Raw genomic sequence first — 26,220 nt, 5'->3', positions numbered from 1 at the left:
AGCTGGGAACTGAACCAGGTCTGGCTCCAGCCGTTGTTCTCTCTTCTGAGCCGAGCCCCTGAGCTGAGGCAAAGGGCCTGGAATCCAGCAACCTGTCTGCCTGTCCCTCCCTGTACACTATCTCTGACCCCTCCACTTCTATGGAGGGAACAGTCCCTGTAGCGGCATGTCCTGTGGGGCTTCCCTGTGAAGCCCCCGTCCCAAGAGGCCAGAGCCAGTACTAGAATCTAAGCTCTGGGCCACGATTAGCCCCTTGGACACTTGGAGACACTGAACCCAGACAGGGCAGGGGGTGTCCACGTCGGCATCTCCGAGGTGCCTGAACCCACCACAGACCTACCCACCACCTCCCACAGAGATCCTTACTTATCAGTTCGCCAGGCTGACTCTGTGGGAGACGGGGAGCAAAAGGCCAGACCTCAGAGGGCCTGGAGCCGCCTTGTTTTTCTGAAATCTATTCTCCACACCCAGCCTTCTGGTACTTAGCCTGTCTGTTCTTCAGGTCTGAGGGCATTAGATTCCCCGAGAGACTCAGAACTGTCCTTGGGTGGCCTGTGCTCCCTGTGAGCACAGTAACTCACGAGCTGTGGATGGGACCCGTGAGTGGGGAGCTGGGGAACACAGAGGATCCTGGGAATGAAGACAGGAAAAGGCGGGGACCTAGGGTTGACAGTGGGGCCCCAGATAACTCAGACTTTTCTCCTACATCTGTCCTGTGGCCCTCTCAAGGCCCCTCTGCTGACCACCTGGCACATTCTCTACCCAGGTGAGGGGGAATGGTCACAAGGGCAGGCAGGTCTCTGAGGGTCCGGTGTCTCATGGGTGTCCATCCCTAGAGCCCCCTCACTCCTCTTTCAGCCCATCATTTTTTCTAGGGATTGGACCCTTAGGTAACAGCTCAGAGAGACAGGGTCAGGGCCCCTCACCTGAGACCAGGAGCTCCAAGGGCCCACTGGGGTGTGACAGCTGGTAGGGGGTGCTGTTGTTTGAGCTGTAGCAAACAATGTGTCTTTAATTTGTTGTCTTACAGGAGCTGTAGGTTCCCCCCGTGGGCTGAGGTTACAGGACCAGTTCTGCCTGGTGCCGTTGAGCTCAGTACTCAGTGATTGAAGAAGCAAAGAGGGATCGCCTGCCCCATCCTTGGACAGAGGAAAGGGTGTCTTGAGCTCTGTGGCTGACACGGCAGGGCCACCTTCTCTACTGCAGCCACTGTGGGGCCTGGCTGCACTGAGAGGGACCTGTCAGGTGGCCATCTCAGAGAGAGGGAGGGGGATGAGGGTCTGCCACCTGCCTTGTTCTGACCTGAGAGTGCCCAGGCCTCTCTGAGGGCTCTCCTGCGTGTGTGTGTGTGTGTGTGTGTGTGTGTGTGTGTGTGTGTGTGTGTGTGTGTGTTTCCTCTGAGCCTCCCCCTACTCCCTCCTGTTTCCTATCTTCCTGTCTGTCTCTCTCCCTGGGGCCTTGTGCTTTCTCTCTGGCCTTCACCCTCTGAGATACCCCTGCAAGGCCTCTGCAGACTCTGGGTCCAAGACTGAACCCGCTGGCTCCTCACCTGCCACCAGGATGTTCGGTGTGTCACTGGGGAATGACCACTTGGAGGAGAAGTTGTGTCCACTGTAGCACCTCCACCAGCCCCCATGGGAGCTGCTCACAGTTTCCAGGGGAAAGTCGGCCTGAGGGAGCCTGGCCTGGGGCTGCAGGACTGTGCTCTGAGGAAGACCCTGTCCCCCGTCCTTGGACAAAGCAAATTTGTCATAGCTGACATCAGAGTGACACTGGAGGGTCAGGCTCTTTCCAGAGGCCACGGTGGGGCCCTGATGGGTCAGGAGGGAAGGCTTCCCAGATACACCTGGGGAAATCAGACATGAATGACAGAGGCTGCTCCTCCCATAAACCCCCTTCTGCAGTCCTGGTCCCCAGGTCTCACTGTCTCTCTCTCTCTCTCTCTGTGTCTCTGCCCAGGAGTCCCCCTGCCCCGTTCCTCTCATCCCACTCTCTCTCCTGGGGCTCCCCTCACAGCAAAGATGCTGATAATGTGTCTGCTGTCTCAACCTATGGACGGGACAATAATGGGACTTACCTGAGACCAGGAGCTCCAGGGTGTCACTCAGGTGTTATCACACCTGAGTTCTGTTCCTGTAAGAGCCACAGCATCTGAATGTCCATGGGCAGCTGAGGATTACGGGGTCTTGAACTGCCCACTGGTCTGTGGCTGTGAGTCCAGGGTCCAGGAAAGATTCTGTTCTCCTTCCTTTGTCAGAATGAACTTGTTAAATCTCTGCCCTGAGCCACCCTGGAGGGTCATGTTCCCTCCTGAGGTCACAACAGGACTGAGAGGCTGGGTTTGCTGTAGACCCTAGAAGAAAGTGAGGCAGGGTGTTAAATGAGGCTCACATTTTCTGCAGGTCTCCAGGGTGCGGCTGTGAGAGGGAGGACAGCCCCAGGGAGCACACCCTTTCTGAGAACAGAGCCTGAGGCTGAGGGCCCTGAGTGTCCTCTCACCAGCCACTACCAGCACTGTGCTCTGACTGCCCACTGTGGCTGAGAGAGTAACAGTGCTATCTCCCTGCATCAGTCTGTGATGTGTGTGGTGGAGGATTTGGCCTCTTCCTGGGATCCAGTGGGAACTCTCTATCCCAGAGCGCTGGGCTTCCATCTCTCTCCAGACTGAACTTTTTGGCTCCCAGAGTCTCCTGACACCAGATGATCACAGAGTTCCCTCAGGGAATCACTGAGCTTGGCTCAGCCCAGATGGTGGGTTCAGGGAGGTTTCCTGGAAAGAAATCATAGGCTTGGTCATAAGACACTTCTAAACCTCCATTCCAGGCACTCAGCTCTAGGACTCCATCCACGTCCTCATCTGCTAGGCCAGATCTGCTGCTTTCTATCCCAGTTGCCTATCATGAGGCCCCTTGTCCCCAGTCAGAATGACCCATGGGATACCTGGAGATTCACCTGCCAGCACTTGGGTTCTTCTGCCCACACTCATCCCTGGAAGAGTTCTTGTGGGAGATTTGGCCCTGAGTCCTGAGCAGAACCCTCTTCCCTATGAGCCTCCTGAGTCCTGGGGTTTCCTGACACTCCAGGGCTTGGCTGTGGTGTGGGGGTCATGGTATCTCTTCTTCTGGACCCAGTGATGCAGATGTAGGAGGTCACAGTGTCCTCAGACACGCAGGGTATGGATACTCAGAGGCTGGCCCTCCCTGTCATTGGGTTGTCACATCAGCTGCTACTCATGAAGGGGAACAGCTCCTGTCCAGGAGCTTAGATCTTCTTTTCATGATGAGTAGTAAATGGACCCTCAGGCTTCCTGAAATGTTCATTGCTGATGAGGTGAATCAGGGAATGTCCCTGTAACAACCTTCCCCACGGGGTCTCCTTTACCCTCAGCCTATCTGTTAGCACCTTGCTGTGGCACCCTCACTATGGACACTGATCACCCAGGCCTTGGAGATGCTCCAGTAAGACATGGATTCCTGTGTCCCAGACAGCTCACATCTGCAGAGGCATGTTCACCATCTAACTGTGCAGTTCACGTCGGGTGTCACTATGACAATGAACATGAAGGAAGAATAAAGAGAAACGAGGGAAGGAAACATACCCTTTCTCCTGGTCCCAGGGTATGGTTTTCTTTCTGTCACAGCTCCCCTCCCAGACTTCCTTTTTTTCTTAGCTGTAGCATCTACCCAACCTTCCTGGGAACAAGCCTCTGAATCATTCCTGCCTCCTAGTGTCCCTTGTTTTTTGGGCTAAAGTCTCCTTCTCATCCTGCAGTCTTGCTTTCAAGCTTTAGGAAACACTGGTTTGAGGTAGAGTTCTGATTTTTACTTAAAACAGGTATTTATTTAGATATGCATCATCCAATGTCTGTGTAACCTTGAATTGTATTGGCTTATCTCTGAGCCTCAAGTTCCTCACTTTGAACCTCAGAGTTGTTGTGGTCAGTGGTTCTGGGCTCATAGGAGGGAGACATCAACTTCCAGACCAGATGAAGACATAAGTGTGTTGGACTTGGGAGGATCAAGTTGTCCACAATCGAGTGCAAGACTGTTGCGCCCACTCAAAAACCTGTCTGCTCTGAATACCAAAATAAAGCTACTTACAATAGTTCTAAAATATATAGGCACAGATAAGTGTAGAAAAGAGAAATGAGACTTCTGGCCAAGATGGAAGTGTAGGTAGACATACTGTGCCTCCTTGCACAACCGAAATTAAAGACAAATTTTAGAAACCAAAAAACAATGGAACTGACAGAAAAATTGAACTCTACAGAAGTTCAACAACCATTCATCCAGACCGATAAGAGGGACGGAGTCAGCGGCTGGCAGAGAGGGGTCGCATCAGGAAAAAGTGGTGGCTGGTGGACCCGGGCGTGCAGGCAGCGTTTGGTAGACCCAGGTGCACAGGCGGCAGCTGGCAGACCCCAGGCACAGGGAGACAATGATCAGACCCAGTGAGGCACTCAAGGCAGCTGGCTGACAGTGGTCACACGTTCGCATGCAGATAAACCAGGCAAAAACAAGGAGCGAGACAGACTGTGCAACCCAGGGCCCCAGTACCGGGAAATAAAGCCTAAAAGTACCAATTGAAAACACTTGTGGGGGTTGAGGTGCCGGGAGAGACTCCCAGCCTCACAGGAGAGTTTCCTGGGGAGACCACAGGGTCCTAGAACATACACAAGCCCACCCACCCAGAAACCAGCATCAGAAGGGCCCAATTTGCTTGTGGGAAGCGGCAGAGGGGACTGAAATATGAGAAAGCAGAGTAAGCACCAGTGTTCTCTCTATGACCCCATCCCCACATACAGCATCACAGCCCAGCCAAGTGGATTGCCCCATCCTGATGAACACCTAAGGCTTTGCCCCTCACTAAGTAACAGGTGTGACTAGACTCCCCCCAAAAAATGCTCAAATGGAAGAACAGATCAAAGCCCCAGAACCAATACTTTTAAGCAACAAAGAGATAGCCTACCTATCAGATGCACAGTTCAAAACACTGGTGATCAGGATGCTCACAGAACTGATTAATTTTGGTCGCAAATTAGATGAAAAAATGAAGGCTACACTAAGTGAAATGAAGGAGAATGTACAGGGAACCAATAGTGATGGAAAGAAAACTGGGATTCAAATCAATGGAGTAGACCAGAAGAAAGAAAAAAACAACCAAGCAGAAAAGAATGAAGAAACAAGAACTCAAAAAAATTAGGAGAGGCTTAGCAACCTCCAGGGCATCTTTAAACATTCCAACATCTGAATCATAGGGTTACCAGAAGGTGAAGAGGAAGAGCAACAAGTGGAAAACTTATTTGAACAAATAATAAAGGAGAACTTCTCCAATCTCGCAAAGGCAATAGACTTCCAGGAAATCCAGGACACTCAGAGAGTCCCAAAGAAGGTGCATTCAAAGAGGAACACACCAAGGCACATCATAATTACATTAGCTAAGATTAAAATGAAGGAGAGAATTCTAGAAGCAGCAAGAGATAAGGGGACAGTCACCTGCAAGGGAGTTCCCATTAGACTGTCAGCTGATTTCTCAAAAGAGATCTTACAGGCAAGAAGGGGCTGGAAAGAAGTATTCCAAGTCATGAAAGGCAAGGACCTATATCCAAGATTGCTCTATGCAGCAAAGCTTTCATTTAGAATGGAAGGGTAGATAAAGTGTTTCTCAGATAAGGTCAAATTCAAGGAGTTCATTATCACCAAGCCCTTATTCTATGAAATGTTAAAGGGACTTATCTAAGAAAAAAAGATAAAAACATATGAACAGTGAAAGGACAGCAAACTTACAGTTATTAACAACCACACCTAAAACAAAAGCAAACTAAGCAGACAGCTAGATCAGGAGTGGAACCACAGAAATGAAGATCACATGGAGGACTAGCAACAGGGAAGTGAGAGGAGGGGGGGAGAAGGTACAGAGAATAAATAGCATAGATGGTGGGGAGAAAGTAGACAGGAGGAGGGTAACAGTAGTGTGGGAAATGTAGAAGCTAAAGAACTTATGACACATGGACATGAACTAAAGGGGGGGAATGTGGGCCAGAGGGGGTGTGCAGGGTGGAGAGGAATTAAGTAGGGGAAGGGAACAACTGTAATGGCGTAATTCGATAAAATACATTATTTATAAAAAAAGAAAATATTGCCAGTGAGAACGGAGGCCACCAAGCTTTTCCCTCAGCCATCAGTGTGGCACATTTATTATTTTGTGTATTTCCGGGGAAGTTTTAGCCATTTAACGACTTAGGGGCCAGATATACATTGATGCCCCTTGCTCTTGGTGAGTTCCGGGAGATTCTGTCCCAAGAGTAACAAGTAGTTAGTAATAGTAATTATATTTGTATGCTGTACCCATGTGAGCTTCACAACTACTCTGTGAAATAATGTTTACATTTTTAAAAACAGAGGCAGAAACTGCGCCTAAGAAAGAAAATATGACTTATCCATATTCAACAGCCAACATGTAACTCTCTTAGCTTGAAGAGGATGCTTTTTAAAAGATTTTACTTATTTATCTTTAGAGAGGAAAGGAAGGAGAGAGGAAGAGAAATATCAATGCGTGGTTGCCTCTTGTGCATTCTCTGCTGGGAACTGGCCTGCAACCCAGGCACATGCCCTGGCTGGGAATCGAACCGTGGTTATTTGGTTCACAGACCAGCCCTCAATCCACTGAGCTACACCAGCCGGGGCTCAAGGAAGATGATTTAAACTCCCTGTCCTCTGCTGTTCTCACCCACGTCCATCACCTGAAGTCTCACACGTGATGTGATGAGACAGCTGTGGGAGCTATTGGTTTATGTGAAGATGCATTTAACTAGTAAGTAGTCTCATGGAGGACAGGGTGTGAAGACTCCCCTAGACTGATGGGCCATTAAGACCCTCTGCTGGGCCAGTGGGGAACCAATCTCTTTTGGACTCACCTGGCTCTTCCTGAAGGCAAGACACTCATTTGGGTGAACTATTGCCCCTGTTTAACAAGAAGCTCTAGGATGTGTCTCATTCTGAGAATTACAGGATCTGCGGTGTCTCTTATGTGCCCTCTGATGGCCACAGAGAGGATGGCTTCAGGCTGGTAGACAAGTGCCTCCCAAGACCTAGGGCCTTCCCCAGACAAGGCTCCTTTGTTGAGCTTCAGGCCTTTGTGTCCAGCTACCCTCCTTTATACATTCCCTGTACATTTGGTTTTCCACTATTATATGTGACATTCAATGTAGGTTTTTACTTGTCCCTTTATCAGATTGAGGAAGTTCTCTTCAATTTCTGGTGTGCTGAGAGTTTCATTGGATTTTGCCAAATGCTTCTTCTTTGTCATGTATTAGTTAATTCTATATGCATGGGGGTTATTTATGAGCTTTTGGTTATGTTCCATTGGTCTGTATGTCTTTTTTCTGCAACTATCATACTGTTTTAATTAATACAGCCCTGCATTATAATTTGATATCAGGAAGTGTTATGCCTCCAGGGTTTTTTGTTATTCTGTATGAACTTTAGTATTGTCTTTTCCACTTTGGTGAAAAGTGCCCTCGGAGTCTTCATAAGGATTATACTAAACTTATAGATCACATTGGGTGTTATAGACATTTAATTGATTCTTCCAAACTGTGACAGAGTAAAATGTTTAGGTAAACACCTGGACAAAAATACAGATATGTATTGATATAAGATGGGCCCTGGGAAGGTGACAAACATTCTGGGGGAGGGAGGGAATGCTGACAAGAGTCCTTACGGGAGGTGTTTTGGAGGAAGACCCGATTCAGCTGATAACCTGGCGCTTGTGGGAAATGAGCACAAATCCTGCCTTTCTTTCCATGCCCAGGTAATGACAGTGGTTCCTGGTGGAAACAGGGCATACTCAGAGTAGACCGATGTTCCTGCTCAGAGTAACTCATGTTCTTTCTTCCATAGGGGTCCACTGGCTCCAAAGTTTTGAACTGATTGAGTCTTTTGAAATCCACAGTAAGATTCTGCTCTGGTAGACGAGAGAACACGTCCCAGATATGGGTAGGATTTTGTCAGTGGGCTCCATCACGAGCGGGGGAGTGGGACACAGCTCACTTCAGCTCACGCTTCCAGTGGATCCCCAATCACCCTGACCCACAAATGAGAAGCCTCCTCTACTCTGTCTCCATACATGGGCCTGATTCCATAGGTGCCAGATGACTCTCAGGGGCCCCAGAACCAGCATCAATGGGCAGAAGCAGGTGTGGCGTCTCCTCTACACCTGAGCTGGGTCTCTTCCCCTTCGTGCACTTCTTCTCACACTGACCACACTGGGCACCAAGGACCTCAGTGATACTTGAGACAGGGGGCCCTTCCTTAAATCTCCACATTTATCCCCAGGACTTTAGGAAGCAATTCTTTCTGTAAATGTTTTATTAGTTGAAGAATAAACTGAGAACCTAGCAGAAGCCTGGTGGAGTCTATGTCTCCTTTAGGCTAAGAGGACTCTGACACCCAACAAACATGAAGTTGGTCCCTTGGGCGAGGGTCTGCAGACACCAAGTGCTGCATGAAGCAGGATCCAAAGGAGGAGGTGGGGCCGTGCCTGGCTTTTCATGTCGCCTACAGTCTCATTTCTTTTTCTCAAAGATTGGTTTTTCAGTGTCTTCAGTATTTTCTCTGCACACAGCCAGCACTGCCTGGACCCACACTGCCCACTGAGCTGCAGTGAGTGTTCTCACTGGTCCCTCCTAAAGCTCCCCACTTGTGGTTCATGTCCCAGGAGACCAGTGTTCCTGGACACCCAGGGGTCCACTGGGCACCCTGCCTCAGTCAGACATGTAGGGCCCAGGACAGAGCTGGGGCTGAGCGTGAGATGTGTTCCCTCCCCTGAGACCTTGAGATGCAGAGGGTCACTGGGATGCGACCACGTGGGAGAAGCAGCTGGAAAAACCAGCATTTGTAGGTCCCTGCCTGGGGGGACCCACAGAGCCCACGGGGTCCACAGAGAAGATAGTCTGGGCCCACCACCTCCTATCACAGGTCCTGGATCCATGTGTCGGGGCGCGTCAGCTCCGCCCTCCTTCAGCAGATGGAAAGTGCCAGTTGTGATCACTGGGCTACATGAGAGGGACATGTTCTCTTCTGAGGCCACCACAGGACTTGGGTGGACTGAGAGGGAGGAGGCTCTGCACACTTCTGGAAAAGAAGGAGGATCTGTGTTAAAGGGGACAACCACCCCACAATCCCCAAGTGTGGACTGTGAGGGGCGAGGTCCCCCTCAAGTCACACCCTGTTCTTTCTGCCTGTAAGAAGAGGGCTCAGTTTCACTCTTGTACATGTCTCTACCAGCAGTAAGGCATCACTCTGCTCTGAGCAGCCACACGGACATCTCCCCACAGCATGGGAGCTCGTGGGTTCAACGGGGAATGCAGTCTTGTTGCTGCAGTCCTGTGGGTCCCCATAGCCCAGGGGGCTGAGCCTGTCTCTTTACACAGCGTGCAGGCATCTGCCTGCAGAGACACCTGACACCAGGCAGTCACAAGGCTGCCTGTCATGTTCAGCCCAGACAGAGGGTTTGGGGAGGACGCCTGGAAAGGAATCAGACCTGAGTGTCAGAGGTGTCCTTGTCCTCTCAGCTTCCCCAGCTGTCACTCCAAGACCCTCTCCAGACTTGTCACCATCAGCCCAGACCCACTGTGTGCCCACCTGTCCAGGGATGTCTTTTGGCTGAAGCAGAAGGTCTAGGGAAGGATGTACCTGCTTGCACTTGGTCCCACGGGCCCTGAGAGACCCTTGCTGAGAGTTCTCTGTGGGAGCTAGCCCCCCACCCCCCCAAATTCCAGGCCTGGTCTGGGCCCCTGAGTGCTGGGGTCAGATCTGGGACTGATATCTCCTCCCCCTAGAACTTCTGCCCCCACTGAGCCTCCTGAGTCCTGGACCTGGGAAGTGAGAGGACACTACTCTTTTCCCAAAACCCACAAAGGCAGAGAAGGTCAGTGGGGGTCGGTGCTGTGCTGCTGCCTCCCAGGGTACCCAGTGGTGCAGAAGACGTATAAAGTCCACAGAACCCAGCAGGACAGACGGACACACAGGGTGTGACAAGGTCCTGGCTCCATGCGACAAGTCGCAGTTTCCTCCTCAGCGGCAATCTGCCCTTCCTGAAAGGACAGCAGCTTCTGGGAACTTTCAGACCAGATCTGAGTATCGGCAGGCCCCACACACTCTGCCTCTACCTCATGTAAAACCGAAGTCCAGAGGCTGGCTTCGGTCCCGGTATGTGAGGGTGCAGGACACCAGACAAGACTTGGGAGCAGCCCAGTTTTGGTGCCAGTTCTGACTCTGCCTGTTCTCGAACCTGTGTGACCTTGGGCAATTTAATTCCCTTTCCTGAGACTCTATGAATGTAAAATTTCTTCCACCCTCTCACCATCCCAGCAACCAACCGATCCCCCAAGGTGGGGGAGAGTTGCTGGATCACATGTCAACTCTGCTGACCAGTCCAAGGAATGGCCAGAACATGACACAAACCGCTCATTCAAGAAGTGAATGAGGGACTTCTGGCCAAGATGGAGGCATAGGTGGAAACATTGTGCCTCCTCACACAATCAAGTTTAAGACAACAAGATTTAGTAACAAAAACACAGCCAAAACAGACAGAAAATTGAACTGTACGGAACTCTGACAACAACAAATCATTCAGCCAGACCAGTAAGAGGGGAGAAGTCAGTGGCTGGTGGAGTGGGTCACGTAGGAAAAAGTGGCTGAACTGACAGGCACACAGGCAGCGGTTGGCAGATCCCAGGCATTGGGTGGCAACAGGTGGACCCAGAGAGGGTGCAAGGTGGCTGGCTGACTGTGGTCACACATTCGCACGCAGATAAACCAGGCAAAAAATGAGCAGTGAGACAGACTGCTCAAACCAGGACCCCGACACCTAGAATTAAAGCCTAAAAGCACCAATTGAAAAAACTTTTGGGGGTTGAGGTGCTGGAAGAGGCTCCCAGGCTCACAGTTTGTTGGAGAGACCCATAGGGTTCTGGAGGGTGCACAGGTCCACACACCTGGGAACCAGCACCAGAAGGGCCCAATTTGCTTGCGGGAAGCAGCAGAGGAGTCTGAAATCCCAGAGAGAGCATGGAACAAGGGCCATTGCCCCTCTCTGACCCAGCCCCCACACACAGCATCACAACCCAGCAACTGGGTCACCCCGCCCTGGTGAACACCTAAGGCTCCGCACCTCATACGTAACAGGTGGGAACAGACCAAGACATTATGGCTCAAGAGAAACAGCTCAAAGCCCCAGAACCAATACTTCTGAGTGACTAGGAGACAACCAGCCTATCAGATGCACAGTTCAAAACACTGGTGATCAGGATGCTCACAAAACTGGTTGATTTTAGTCAAAAGTTACAGGAACAAATGAAAGCTAAACTAAGTGAAATGAAGGGAAATGCACAGGAAACCAATAGTGATGGGAAGGAAACTGAGAATAAAATTAATTGAGTGGACCAGAAGAAAGAAAAAAATGACCAAACACAAAAGAATGAAGAAACAAGAATTCAAAAAAAAAATTAGGAGAGGCTAAGGAACCTCCAGGACATCTTTTTTTAAAATTTTTTTATTGATTATGCTGTTATAGTTGTTCTATTCCCCCCCTTCATTCCCCTCCACCCTACCCCCCGTCTGCACCATTATCCCCTTTAGTTTATGACCATGTGTCTCAAGTCCTTTAGATATATTTCCCATGCTATTCTTGCCCACCCCCATTTATTTTCTATCTACTGTCTATGCTACTTATTTTCTGTACCTTCTCCCCCCTTCTCCTTCTCCCACTCCCCTGTTACTAACCCTCCTTGAGATCTTTATTTCTGTTTCCACTCCTGATCTAGCTGTCCTTTTAGTTTGCTTTTGTTTTAGGTGTGGTTGTCAATAACTGTGAGTTTGTTCTCCTTTCACTGTTCATGTTTCTTTAACTTCTTTTTCTTAGATAAGTCCCTTTAATATTTCATATAATAAGGGCTTGGTGATGATGAACTCTTTGAATTTGATCTTATCTGAGAAGCACTTTATCTGTCCTTCCATTCTAAATGAAAGTTTTGCTGGATAGAGCAATCTTGGTTGTAGGTCTTTGGATTTCATGACTTGGAATACCTCTTTCCAGCCCCTTCTTGCCTGTAAGGTCTCTTTTGAGAAATCAGCTGACAGTCTGATGGGGACTCCTTTGTAGGTGACTGTCCCCTTATCTCTTGCTGCTTCTAGGATTCTCTCCTTCATTTTAATTTTGGATAATGTAATTATGATGTGCCTTGGTGTGTTCCTTCTTGGGTCTAACTTCTTTGGGATTCTCTGAGCTTCCTGGATTTCCTGGAAGTCTATTTCCTTTGCCAGATTGGAGAAATTCTCCTTTATTATTTGTTCAAATAAGTTTTCCACTGGTGGCTGTTCCTTTCCCCCTTCTGGTACCCCTATAATTCGGATGTTGGAGCGTTTAAAGATGTCCTGGAGGTTCCTAAGACTCTCCTCATTTCTTTGAATTCTTGCTTCTTGACTCTTTTCTGTTTGGCCAGTATTTGCTTTCTTCTGGTCCACTCCATTGATTTGAGTCCCAGTTTCCTTTTCATTGCTACTGGTGTCCTGTGCAATTCCATTCATTTCAATTAGTTTCGCCTTCATATATTTGTCTAATTTGTGGCTATAATCAACCAGTTCTGTGAGGATCCTGATCACTAGTGTTTTAAACTGTGTGTCTGAGAGTTTTGCTATTTCTTCATCACTTAGATTTATAGGCTCTGGGGCTTTGAGATCTTCTTGAGTCATTTTTGGTCTGTTCGCGCCCTTTAAGTGTGAGGAGCGGCGCCTTGGACTCCCAAGTCGCTGGGTTGTGATGCTTATGTGGGGGCGTGGTCAGAGCGGGAAATGGCAAACCCCCTGCTGTTTCGCGCCGCTGGGTGAGGAGCAGCACCTTAGGTGGTTCACCAGGGCCGGGCCACTCAGAGTCGCTGGGTTATGACGCTGTATGTGGAGGTGGGGTCAGAGCAGGGAAATGGCGGCACCCTCCCTGCCGCTTGCAGTGTGGACCCACTGGGTTCTGGTCCAATCACCCACTCCCTCGCTTGTCTATCCGTGCACAAATGCGCGACCACAGTCAACCCGCAGCCCTGCTCCCTCGCTGTTTCCCCAGCAGTTGCTCGCTTGGTCGCTAGCTTGGTCGCTCACTAGGTCCAACCCTGTGCCTGGATTCCGCGCGCCTGGATTCTGCGCGCCTGAGTCCGTCTGACCGAGTTTTTCTGTGCAACCCCGCTCCACCAGCTGCTGGTTTCGCCCCTTACCGGTCAGGCTGAAGAATTTGTTGTTAACAGACTTCTGAAAAGTTCAATTTTCTGTGTTCTGGCTATGTTTTCTGTTGCTAATATTTTGTTGTCTCTAAACTTGGTTGTGTGAGAAGGCACGGCATATCCACCTATGCCTTTATCTTGGCGGAAGTCCAGGACATCTTTAAATGCTCCAACATCCGAATTATAGAGGTACCAGAAGGGGAAGAGAAACAGTCACGAGTGGAAAACTTATCTGAACGAACAATAAAAAAGAACTTCCCCAATCTGGCAAAGGAAATAGACTTCCAGGAAGTCCAGAAAGCTCAGAGAGTCCCAAAGAAGTTGGACTCAAGGAGAAACAGACCAAGGCACATCATAATTACATTAGCCAAGATTAAAATGAAGGAGAAAATCCTAGAAGCAGCAAGAGATAAGGGGACAGTCACCTACCAAGGAGTTCCCATCAGACTGTCAGCTGATTTCTCAAAAGAGACCTTTCAGGCAAGAAGTGGCTGGAAAGAAGTATTACAAGTCATGAAAGGCAAGGACCTATATCCAAGATTGCTCTATCCAGCAAAGCTTTCATTTATAATGGAAGGGCAGACAAAGTGCTTCTCAGATAAGGTCAAAGAGTCTCAGATAAGGTCAAGGAGTTCATTATCACCAAGCCCTTATTCTATGAAATGTTAAAGGTACTTATCTAAGAAAAAGAAGATTAAAACTATGAACAGTGAAAGGACAGCAAACTTACAGTTATTAACAACCATACCTAGAATGTAGAGACTCCCGCCAAGATGGAGGCATAGGTGGAGACGCCATGCTTTCTCACACAACCAAGTTTAGAGACAACAAAATATTAGCAACAGAAAACATAGTCAGAACACAGAAAATTGAACTTTTCGGAAGTCTGATAACAACAAATTCTTCAGCCTGACTGGTAAGAGGGGTGAAGCCAGCTGCTGGCGGATTGGGGTTGCACAGGAAAACTCGGTCAGAGGGATTCAGGCACGCAGATCCCATGTGTGGAGTTGCAATGGGCGGACCCAGTGAGTGACCCAGTGAGCAACTGGCGGACCCAGTGAGGGCATGGTGGCGAGTTGACTGTGGTCATGTGCAGATAGACGGGCAGGGGAGTGGGTGGTGAGACAGGACTGAGCAGGCCCCAGTGGCGAGAGATGGGAGAGGGGGCCACCATTTCCCTGCTCTGACCCTGCCCCCACATACAGCTTCACAACCAAGCGACTTGAGGGGCCTTGCCCTGGTGAACATCTAAGTCTCCGCTCCTCATACTTAATGGGCACAAACAGGCCAAAAATGGCTCAAGAAGATCTCAAAGCCCCAGAGCCCATAAATCTAAGTGATGAAGAAATAGCAAAACTCTCAGACGCACAGTTCAAAAACACTGGTGATCAGGATGCTCACAGAACTGGTTGATTTTAGTCACAAATTAGAGGAACATATGAAGGCGAAACTAATTGAAATGAAGGGACATGCACAGGAAACCAATAGTGATGAAAAGAAAACTAGGACTCAAATCAAGGGAGTGAACCAGAAGGAAGAAAAAAAGGGCCAAACAGGAAAATATGAAGAAACAAGAATTCAACAAAATGAGGAGAGTCTTAGGAACCTCCAGGACATCTGTAAACACTCCAACATCCAAATTATAGGGGTACCAGAAGGGGGAAAGGAAGAGCCACCAGTGGGAACCTTATTTGAACAAATAATAAAGGAGAATTTCTCCAATCTGGCAAAGGAAATAGACTTCCAGGAAATCCAGGAAGCTCAGAGAATCCCAAAGAAGGTGGACCCAAGAAGGAACACACCAAGGCACATCATAATTATATTAGCCAAGATTAAAATGAAGGAGAGAATCTTAGAAGCAGCAAGAGCTAAGGGGACAGTCACCTACAAAGGAGTTCCCATCAGACTGTCAGCTGATTTTGCAAAAGAGACCTTTCAGGCAAGAAGGGGCTGGAAAGAGGTATTCCAAGTCATGAAATCCAAAGACCTACAACCAAGATTGCTCTATCCAGCAAAACTTTCATTTAGAATGGAAGGACAGATAAAGTGCTTCTCAGATAAGATCAAATTCAAAGAGTTCATCATCACCAAGCCCTTAGTATATGAAATATTAAAGGGACTTGACTAAGAAAAAGAAGATAAAAAAGATGAACAGTGAAAGGACAGCAAATTTGCAGTTATTAACAACCACGCCTAAAACAAAAACAAACTAAAAGGACAGCTAGATCAGGAGTGGAAACATAGAAATGAAGATCTCATGGAGGGTTAGTAACAGGGGAGTGGGAGAAGGAGAAAGGGGGAGAAGGTACAGAAAATAAGTAGCATAGACAGTAGGTAGAAAATAGACAGGGGGAGGGCAAGAATAGTATGGAAAATATAGAATCTAAAGAACTCGTGACACATGAACATAAACTAAAGGGGGGAATGGTGGGGGAGGGGTGTGCAGGGTGGAGGAGAATCAAGGGGGGGTAGTGGGACAACTGTAATGGCATAATCATTAAAATATTTTTTTTTAAAAAAAGAAGAAGTGAACGAGGACTTCCTTTATCCATCTGCCATTCTGGCCACTTCAGAGGCTGGGCAGTGGTATCTCGTAGTTTTTACTTGCATCTCAGTTATGACTAATGATCTAGAGCATTTTTCATGTGCTTATCAGTCATGGGCATGTCTTCTTTGGACATCTATCTATATGTATTCTTTTCGGATATTTGAATGGAGATATTTTTATTATTAGTTTTGCATGTTAGTAACCATATATTCTTTTTAAAATTTATTTAATTGTTGTTCAAGTACAGTTTTCTGTCTTTTACTCCCATCCCAGCCCACCTCCCCAGTGCTCCCCACCTCCCTCCTATTTCTACCCCTCTTAGTTGTTGTCCGTGTGTCCTTTACACTAGTTCCTGTAAGTCCTTCCCCTTTTCTCCTGAAATTCCCTCCCTTCTCCCCTCTGGTCACTGTCCCCCTGTTCTCTATTTTAGTGTCTTTGGTCATATCTTGCTTGCTTGTTTGTTCTGTTGTTTAGCTTTATGTTAAAGGTGAGATCATATGGTATTTGTCTTTCACTGCCTGGCTTATTTCATTCAGCATAATGCTTTCCAGTTCCATCCATGCTATTGCAAAGGGTAGGAGCTTCTTCTTTCCTTCTGCTGCATAGAATTCCACTGTGTAAATGTACCATAGTTTTTTATACATTAATTTACTGCTGGGCACCTAGGTTGCTTCCAACTCTTGGCTATGGTAAATTGTGCTGCTATGAACATTGGGGTGCAAAGGTTCTTTTGGATTGGTGTTTCAGTGTTCTTCGGATATAAACCTAGCAGTGGAATTGCTGGGTCAAAAGGCAGATCCATTTTTAGTTTTCTGAGAAAATTTCATACTGTTCTCCACAGTGGTTGTACCAGTCTGCAATCCCACCAACAATGAATTAGGGTCCCCTTTTCTCCATAACCTCCCCAACACTTGTTATTTGTTGCTTTGTTTATGATGGCCATTCTGACCAGTGTAAAGTGGTAACTCATTGTGGTTTTAATTTGCATCTCTCTGATAGCTAGTGATATTGAGCATATTTTCATGTGTTTCTGGACTCTCTGTATGTCCCCCTTGGAGAAGTGTCTGTTCAAGTCCTTTGCCCATTTTTTAATTAGGTTGCTTGTCTTCTTCGAGTGGAGTCGTGTAAGTTCTTCGTATATTTTGGAGATTAAACCCTTGTGTAAGGTATCATTGGCAAATATGTTTTCCCATACAGTTGGTTCTCTTTTTATTTTAATACTGTTTTCTTTAGCTGTGCAGAAGCTTTTTATTTTGATGAGATCCCATCTGTTTATTCTTTTCTTTATGTCCCTTGCTCTAGGGGACAGATCAGTAAAAATGTTGCTGTGTGAAATACCTGAGATTTTCCTGCCAGTTTTCACCTCTAGGACTTTACTGGTGTCATGGCTTATATTTAAGTCTTTTATCTACCTCAAATTTATTTTGGTGTATAGTATAAGTTGGTGCTTGAGTTTCATTTTTTTTTGCACATAGCTGTCCAGTTCTCCCAACACCATTTGTTGAAGAGGCTACTTTTACTCCATTTTATGTTGCTGCCCCCTTTGTCGAATATTAATTGCCCGTAGAGACTTGGGTTTATTTCTGGGCTCTCTGTTCCGTTCCATTGGTCTATATGCCTGTTTTTACGCCAGTACCAGGATGTTTTGATTATAGTGGCCTTGTAGTACAGTTTGGTATCAAGTATTGTGATTCCTCCTACTTTGTTCTTCTTTCTCAAAGTTGTAGCTGCTATTCGAGGTCGTTTATAGTTACCATATATTCTTTTTTAAAGATTTTATTTATTTATCTTTAGAGGGGAAAGAAAGGAGACAGGGAGAGAATATCAGTGTATGGTTGCCTCTCGTGGGTGCCCTGCTGGGAACTTGCCTGCAACTCAGGCATGTTCCCTGACTGGGAATCCAATCGTGATCCTCTGGTTCACAGGCCCGCACTCAATCCACTGAGCTACACCAGCCAGGGAGTATAGTTACCATATATTCTTTTTTTTTAAAATTAATTTATTTTTTATTGATTACACCATTACAGTTGTTCTATTCCCCCTTCATTCCCCTCCACCCTATCCCCCCATCTTCACCATTACCCCCCCTTTAGTTTATGACCATGTGTCTCAAGTTCTTTTTTTTTTTAGAACAGCATTTTCTTTTTTTTAAATTTTTTTATTTTATTATTTTTTTAAATTTTATTTAGTTATTTTTCAAGTACAGTTTTTTGTCTATTTTTCCCATCCCAGCCTCCCCCGCCCCTTGCTCCCCACCTCCCTCCCATTTCCACCCCCCCTTAGTTCTCGTCCCTGTGTCCTTCCTATTTGTTCCTCCAAATCCCTCCCCCATTTTCCCCTTAACTTCCCTTCCTTCTCCCCTCTGGTCACTATCCCTTGTTCTCTATTTCAGTGTCTTTGTTTTTTGTTTGTTTTTTTTTCTGCTTGTTTGTTTGTTTTGTTGTTTAGCTTCCTGTTAAAGGTGAGATCATATGGTATTTGTCTTTCAACCCCTGGCTTATTTCACTCAGCATAATGCTTTCCAGTTCCATCCATGTTGTTGCAAAGGGTAGTAGCTCCTTCTTTCTCTCTGCAGCATAGAATTCCATTGTGTATATGTACCACAATTTTTGGATCCATTCATTTACTGATGGGTACCTAGGTTGCTTCCAACTCTTGGCTATTGTAAATTGTGCTGCTATGAACATTGTGGTGCATAGGTTCTTTGATATTGATGTTTTAGGATTCTTAGGATATAATCCCAGCAGTGGAATTGCTGGGTCAAAAGGCAGGTCGATTTTTATTTTTCTGAGAAAATTCCATACTGTTTTCCATAATGGTTGTACCAGTCTGCACTCCCACCAACAGTGAACTAAGGACCCCTTTTCCCCACAACCCCTCCAACATTTGTTGTTTGTTGCTTTGTTTATGATAGCCATCCTGACTGGTGTAAAGTGGTATCTCATTGTGGTTTTAATTTGCATCTCTCTGATAGCTAATGATATTGAGCATCTCTTCATGTGTCTCTGAATGTTCTGTATGTCCTCCTTGGAGAAGTGTTTGCTCAAGTCCTTTTCCCATTTTCTAATTGGGTTGGGTGTCTTCTTAGAGTGGAGTCGTGTAAGTTCTTTGTATATTTTGGAGATTAAACCTTTGTCTGATGTATCATTGGCAAATATGTTTTCCCATACAGTTGGTTGTCTTGCTAATTTAATACTGTTTTCTTTAGCCATGCAGAAGCTTTTTATTTTGATGAGATCCCATTTGTTTATTCTTTCCTTTACATTCCTTACTCTAGGGGACATATCAGTAAAGAAGTTGCTGCGTGAAATATCTGAGATTTTCTTGCCAATGTTCTCCTCTAGGACTTTAATGGTGTTATGACTTACATTTAAGTCTTTTATCCACCTTGAATTTATTTTGGTGTATGGTGTAAGTCTGTGCTCAAGTTTCATTTTTTTTGCATGTAGCTGTCCAGTTCTCCCAACACCATTTGTTGAAGAGGCTACTTTTACTCCATTTTATGTTACTGCCCCCCTTTGTCGAATATTAATTGACTGTAGAGAGTTGGGTTGATTTCTGGGCTCTCTGTTCTGTTCCATTGGTCTATGTGCCTGTTTTTATGCCAGTACCAGGCTGTTTTGATTACAGTGGCCTTGTAATACAGTTTGATATCAGGTATTGTGATCCCTCCTACTTTGTTCTTATTTCTCAAAGTTGTAGCTGCTATTCGAGGTCGTTTATAGTTACCATATATTCTTTTTTTAAAGATTTTATTTATTTATCTTTAGAGGGGAAGGAAAGGAAACAGGGAGAGAATATCAGTGTATGGTTGCCTCTCGTGGGTGCCCTGCTGGGAACTTGCCTGCAACTCAGGCATGTTCCCTGACTGGGAATCCAATCGTGATCCTCTGGTTCACAGGCCCGCGCTCAATCCACTGAGCTACACCAGCCAGGGAGTATAGTTACCATATATTCTTGATATGAGTCTTTTGTCACATATGTGGTTGGCAGATTTTTTCATCCTGTGTGTTGTTCCTTTACTTTCTTAATGAGTTTCTTTGAAGGACAAAATTTTGATGAGGTCCAATTATGTATATTCTCTTTTGTGCTTGTTCCCAAATATATTTTGTGACATTTCTGTAGCCATGATCTAAGCACAGGTCTCACAGAGCACGTGGTATCAATCTGGAAAGCCCTCCTTTTTCTACCAACTTGACTCTCTGTAGGTCCTAGGCTGGTGGTCTTTGGGGGTCCATGTCTGGGTCTGCTGGAAGTTTCCTCCGGGTTGCCTTCTCTTTTTCCTCCATGTCCCCCACTTCTGTAAACTGCAGACAAAGCCTACATTTGTGGCTCATTGCAGATTCCAGGAGAGCCCCCATAAGCGAAGCCCCAGAACCACCCAAATCCCCCACGGACTGGCGCACAGAATCAAGCTGCCTGCAGAGGGCTGAGTGGGGGCCTCCCCAAAGTATCTTCACATCTGAACCCCTGGAACCTGCGAATTTGACCTGGTTTTGAAATAAGTTCCTCTTTAAAAACAATGTTTTTATTAACATTTTCAACTTTACATCGAATTAGATAACAATTACATATAGATCACACAATAAATGAAGCATATTTGATCAATTTGATTTGATATAATTCAGGTCAGATTTAATAGTCTCTTCACTGATTCTTTGTACTGAGAAAGGGTAGTTTCATCGTCCCCCTCATTCTTAAAACTAACAACAGACTTTTTGCAATCTCCAGCTTCTTTAGTACCAAGGAGCTCTACTTCATTTACTTCCAGTTTTTCTCTGCAGCTGTAGCTCAGAGAAATGTGTCCAGAGTATAGTTTTTTCTAAGAAGCTGTTTGTCCGTATGTACGCTTCTATGTCTGCTTCAGTCCTATGTTTCTCCCATTCCTCTGTTTTCCTAGACTCGTGGTAGAAAGCTGTTAGCAGATACACTGCATAATCATAATTCTGCCTCTTTGAAGGGCCCTTACCTGTTTTGATGGTAAGCACAGCTGTCTGTGGTCTTGCAGTATTGCTCCCCTACAAGTTTAATAAGTTTCTCCTTTGCATGATCGTGTAAATTCAAACTGGAGAGTTTAACCTTTAAGGTTACTGCTCATGTTTTGTGATTTCAAACAGATGGTCCTGATGAAACATAATCAGCTGTGTCAGTTTCGATTGGAAAATGCTTCTCGCACTTTTCATCACTGTTGAGGGCAGCAGTCATTCAGAGCAGAAATCTTTAAAAGCCTCACAGTGCATTTTAATTGTTACAAGAGTCAAATGCAGGGAATTGGGGGGTCTTTAGAAGTTCCGGATTTGCCTCCTTTGCCACGGGCATGCCCCTCTTTACTGGACGACCCTTTCGAACAGGAGGAGGCACTGCAGAGGGTCAATTGGTGCTGCAAAAGGGTAAACCCTGGGCCAGCTCTGGTCAACAGCCATGTCCTCCATCCTAGGAGGTAGTACCTTTCTTCTCAGTGGCCTTTCAGAGTTGGATGTTCCTTCTGTTGTACGTGGGCTTGGTTCTGGGTGAGAGTGGTCGGAGACGCAGTGGTGGAGAGGGCATGCAGTTTCCCTCCACCCCACCCTGCTGCAGAGACAGCCATGTGGGGAGTGAGGCAGCCGTCATAGCTGTGAAGACGGCAAGACAGAGAGCTGGAATAGGTTCTTTGACAATATAATTAAGTTAAAAATTTCGAGATGAGATGACACTAGGTTATCTGTGTGAGTCCTAAATCCAGTGATACGTTCCTTTTACAAAACAGAAGTTGAGATGCCATGCAGAGAAGAAGGCCACGTGAAGCTGAAGGCTGAGATGGGAGTGATGCGGCCACGCGCCAAGCAGTGCCAGGCAGCCACCCAGGACGGACAGAATCTCTCCTAGAGTCTGGGGAGAAAAGCAGGCCTTGGCCATACACTGATTTGGATTTCTGACTTCCAGAATGCCAGAGGATGAGTTTCTATTATTTTAAGCTGTTCTGACTGTGGAGATTCATTATAGCAGCCACAAGAAATGGATGCAACGTCTGCCTCAAGAAGAGGGAGACCATCTCCCAGTGCAGACAGACAGCTCGGTCTCCCAGTGTTAACTTCATAGCCCCTCAGTTCCTGTGGGAACCTGATGGGGACACCTAAGTGCCTGTGGGTGTCACATCCCCAGCACCACCCTCCTTGTTCCTGGCCTGAGCTCATTGTGTCTTTCTGTGCACAGGGACTGTCCCCGATTCTCTCGTCCATCCTGCATTCACATGCTGATACCACCTGTGCAGACGGGGCTTGCTTCTGGTGTCTTTTTGTAAGATAAGTATGTTTTAAAAAATATAATCAGACTTCCGCCAAGATGGAGGCATAGGTGGATGTGCCGTGCCTTCTCCCACAACCAAGATTAGAGAAAACTAAATATTAGCAACAGAAAACACAGCCAGAACACGGAAAATTGAACTTTTCGGAAGTCCGTTAACAACAAATTCTTCAGCCTGACTGGTAAGGGGCGAAACCAGCGGCTGGCGGAGCAGGGTTGCACAGGAGGACTCGGCCAGACACACTCAGGCCCGCGGAATCCAGGCGCAGGGTCAGACCTAGTGAGCGACCCAGCGAGCAACCAGGCGAGCGACCTCGGGGGAGACAGCCGGGCCCGGGGCTGCGTGTTGACTGAGGTCGCGCATTTGTGCGAGGGTGGACAGGCGAGGGAGTGGGCGGTTGGACCAGGCCGGCAGGTCCCCACGGCAAGCGGCAGGGGAGGGCGCCGCCATTTCCCTGCTCTGACCCCACCTCCACATACAGCGTCATAACCCAGCGACTCTGAGTGGCCCGGCACAGGTGAACCACCTAAGGCACTGCTCCTCCGCACCTAGCTGTGAGAAGCGGCAGAGGGGGTCGCCATTTCCCCGCTCTGACCACGCCCCCACATACAGCGTCACAACCCAGCGACCTGGGAATCCAAGCCGCAGCTTCTCACACTTAAAGGGCCCGAACAGACCAAGATGGCGCAGGAGGATCTCAGAGCCCCAGAAATAAATCTAAGCGATGAAGAAATAGCAAAACTCACAGACGCACAGTTTAAAAAATTGGTGATCAGGATCCTCACAGAACTGGTTGATTATACAGACAAATTAGACAAATATATGAAGGCGAAACTCATTGAAATGAATGGAATTGCACAGGACACCAATAACAATGAAAAGGAAACTGGGACTCAAATCAATGGAGTGGACCAGAAGAAAGCAAATAATGGCCAAACAGAAAAGAGTCAAGCTGGGGTGAGAGTGAAGATTTTTTCCCTCTCTCTCCCTTCCCCTCTGAATATATTTAAAAAAAAAAGAAAGGGTGCAAGAATTCAAAGAAATGAGGAGAGTCTTAGGAACCTCCAGGACATCTTTAAACGCTCCAACATCCGAATTATAGGGGTACCAGAATGAAAAAAGGCACAGCCACCAGTGGAAAACTTATTTGAACAAATAATAAAGGAGAATTTCTCCAATCTGGCAAAGGAAATAGACTTCCAGGAAATCCAGGAAGCTCAGAGAGTACCAAAGAAGTTGGACCCAAGAAGGAACACACCAAGGCACATCGTAATTACATTAGCCAAGATTAAAATGAAGGAGAGAATCCTAGAAGCAGCAAGAGCTAAGGGGACAGTCACCTACAAAGGAGTCCCCATAAGACTGTCAGCGGATTTCTCAAAAGAGACCTTACAGGCAAGAAGGGGCTGGAAAGAGGTATTCCAAGTCATGAAATCTAAAGACCTACATCCAAGATTGCTCTATCCAGCAAAACTTTCATTTAAAATGGAAGGACAGATAAGGTGCTTCTCAGATAAGATCAAATTCAAGGAGTTCATCATCACCAAGCCCTTATTATATGAAATGTTAAAGGGACTTATCTAAGAAAAAGAAGTTAAAGAAACATGAACAGTGAAAGGACAACAAACTCAGTTATTAACAACCACACCTAAAACGAAAGCAAACTAAAAGGACAGCTAGATCAGGAGTGGAAACATAGAAATGAAGATCTCAAGGAGGGTTAGCAACAGGGGAGTGGGAGGAGGAGAAGGGGGGAGAAGGTACAGAAAATAAGTAGCATAGACAGTAGATAGAAAATAGATGGGGGGGCAAGAATAGCATGGGAAATATAGAATCTAAAGGACTTGAGACACATGGTCATAAACTAAAGGGGGGGTGATGGTGGGGATGGGGGGGTAGGGTGGAGGGGAATAAAGGGGGAATAGAACAACTGTAACAGCATAATCAATAAAAAAATTAAAAAAAATAAAAAATATAATCAATGTGTCTAATTTATTCTTGTTGATGCTAAAATCATCTCAGATTTTGTCAGCACTTTGATCAGAGCAAAATACCGAATGATAGTTGGAGCCCAACATGTGAAATCTTTAAAGGAACAGAGCCCTCAGACGGGAGAGTGAAGATGCTCAAGGACTGCCATTTCTGAGGGTTTTTATGGCTCGAGTCGACGTGGAACTTATGCGGAGGACTAACCATGCGTTTGTCCTGTGAGTCAGGGCTAGCGTCTCAGGCTATTAGAAGAGCTTGGGTTAGGCTTAATGCTCTGCAGAGGCCATATTTAAATTCTCAAATAGTTTTAAACATGGAGCCCTCCATTTTCATTTTATATTTGGCCCTGCTTGAAATTTATGTAGCTGGTTCTGGCCTTAGGGTTGACCTTGGGTAGCTGGGCTCCCTGGAAAAAGAAAGGTGTGACGCAATCAGGAGCTGTAATATGGGCTGCAGCCACCAGAGGGCGGCACCACACAGAGTAACCTCAGTCAGGCAGCAGTTTGGCCTTTCACACGGTGTCAGTCCTCATGGGACCATCACTTTCATCCCCAAAGCCCGGGCTCACAGAGGAAATGTTCTCCGCCCGTGATGTAAATCAGAGATGAAAATGTCTGACTCCATAGTTCAAGGGGGTTGGAAAAATCACAGTTAGTTGGATCAAATGTAAATAGCCTGAAACAGACATAAAGTCCACACTAAATATAGGTCTTGGGAAAAGACTGCTGAGACAGGCTGGTAAGAGCGCCTGTGCCCGTTGTGGTGATGGCAAGAAGGCAGCCGCGAGTGTTCCCGTTCTTAGCTACTACCTCATGTGCAGTGCCAGTAAGTAGCGGTGGGAGTGCATCTCCTCGGGGTTGAAGGTGATCTGCCTGCAAACAGAAGTGCTGTCCCTGAGGGAGCCTTACACACCCAATTAGGATTCACCCAAGAACTCCAGACTTCTTGGGTCTTGGTCAGTCTGACGTATGACGAGGACTGACTGGTAGCTCTGTTTATTCAACATTGCAGTCAAGGAATTAAAAACATCGTGCCCCTGTTTTGACAAGATACACTCACTTTCGTGTTTATGTGAAGCATTGTTCATGATAATTTCAGACATGAAAGCAACTCAGACGCTCATCTGTGGATGGAGGGATAAAAACGGTGCGGTGCATGCAGACAGTGGAAAGACATTTACCTGCAAGAAAGAAAAATGTCTCCTTATTGTCAGCCACATAGATGGATCCTGAGCACATTATGTTGAATGAGCTAAGTCAGACAAAGACTACAGTACTTACTGTGTGGTATCCCTCACATGTGAAATCACAAACAGTCAAATGTGTAAAACACAGGGATGCGTGGAGGCAGGGACAGGAGCAATGATGTTGAAGAGTACAAACGAAGTGAGTAGCAAACAAACCACAGAGGTTTAATGTACATTATAATGAATAAGACATTAGTATTGCACTTTATATATGTAATATGTAAATATTGCTACATTGCCAGTCATATGACAATATATAAGTGTATCAAAGTAACATGTTTACCTCTTAAAGTTACACAATGTTACACATCAAATTTATTCAATTAAAATACAGAAATCCTCGGTTCATGACTTAGTATTGTTAAAAGTTCATTAATGGCCCTTTTTTTCTTAAAAAATTATACATTGATTTTATTTTTTTAATAATGTATTTTATTGATTATTTCATTATAGTTGTCCCCTTTCCCCTTCTTCATTTCCCTCTACCCTGCACACCCCCTCCCACCCACATTGCCCCCTTTAGTTCATGTTCATGTGTCATAAGTTCTTTAGCTTCTACGTTTCCCACACTATTCTTGCCCTCCCCCTGTCTATTTTCTTACCACCGTCTATGCTATTTATTCTTTGTACCTTCTCCCCCACATCCTCCTCCAACTCCCCTGATGCTAAGCCTCCATGTGATGTCCATTTCTGTGGTTCTGTTCCTGTTCTAGTTGTTTGCTTAATTTGCTTTTGTTTTTGTTTCATGTATGATTGTTAATAAGTGTGAATTTGCTGTCCTTTCACTGTTCATATTTTTAAAATATTTTATTTATTTATCTTTAGAGGGGGAGGGAAGGAGAGAGGGAGAGAAATATCAATGTATGTTTGCCTCTTGTGCG

General features: G+C 46.3%; 2 pseudogenes; both read right to left on the bottom strand.

The window, feature by feature from the left end:
- Nucleotides 1-26,220, bottom strand: part of LOC119043610 (leukocyte immunoglobulin-like receptor subfamily A member 6) — a 144,443-nt pseudogene that overhangs the window by 1,663 nt on the left and 116,560 nt on the right.
- On the bottom strand, nucleotides 20,446-22,584 carry LOC119039923 (28S ribosomal protein S35, mitochondrial-like; annotated as a pseudogene).

This window comes from Artibeus jamaicensis, unplaced genomic scaffold (genome assembly GCF_021234435.1).
Source record: "Artibeus jamaicensis isolate MK-2021 breed Jamaican fruit bat unplaced genomic scaffold, CSHL_Jam_final contig_47, whole genome shotgun sequence".
NCBI classification, from domain to species: Eukaryota; Metazoa; Chordata; class Mammalia; order Chiroptera; family Phyllostomidae; genus Artibeus; species Artibeus jamaicensis.
This window is presented reverse-complemented; position numbering and strand designations above follow the sequence as displayed.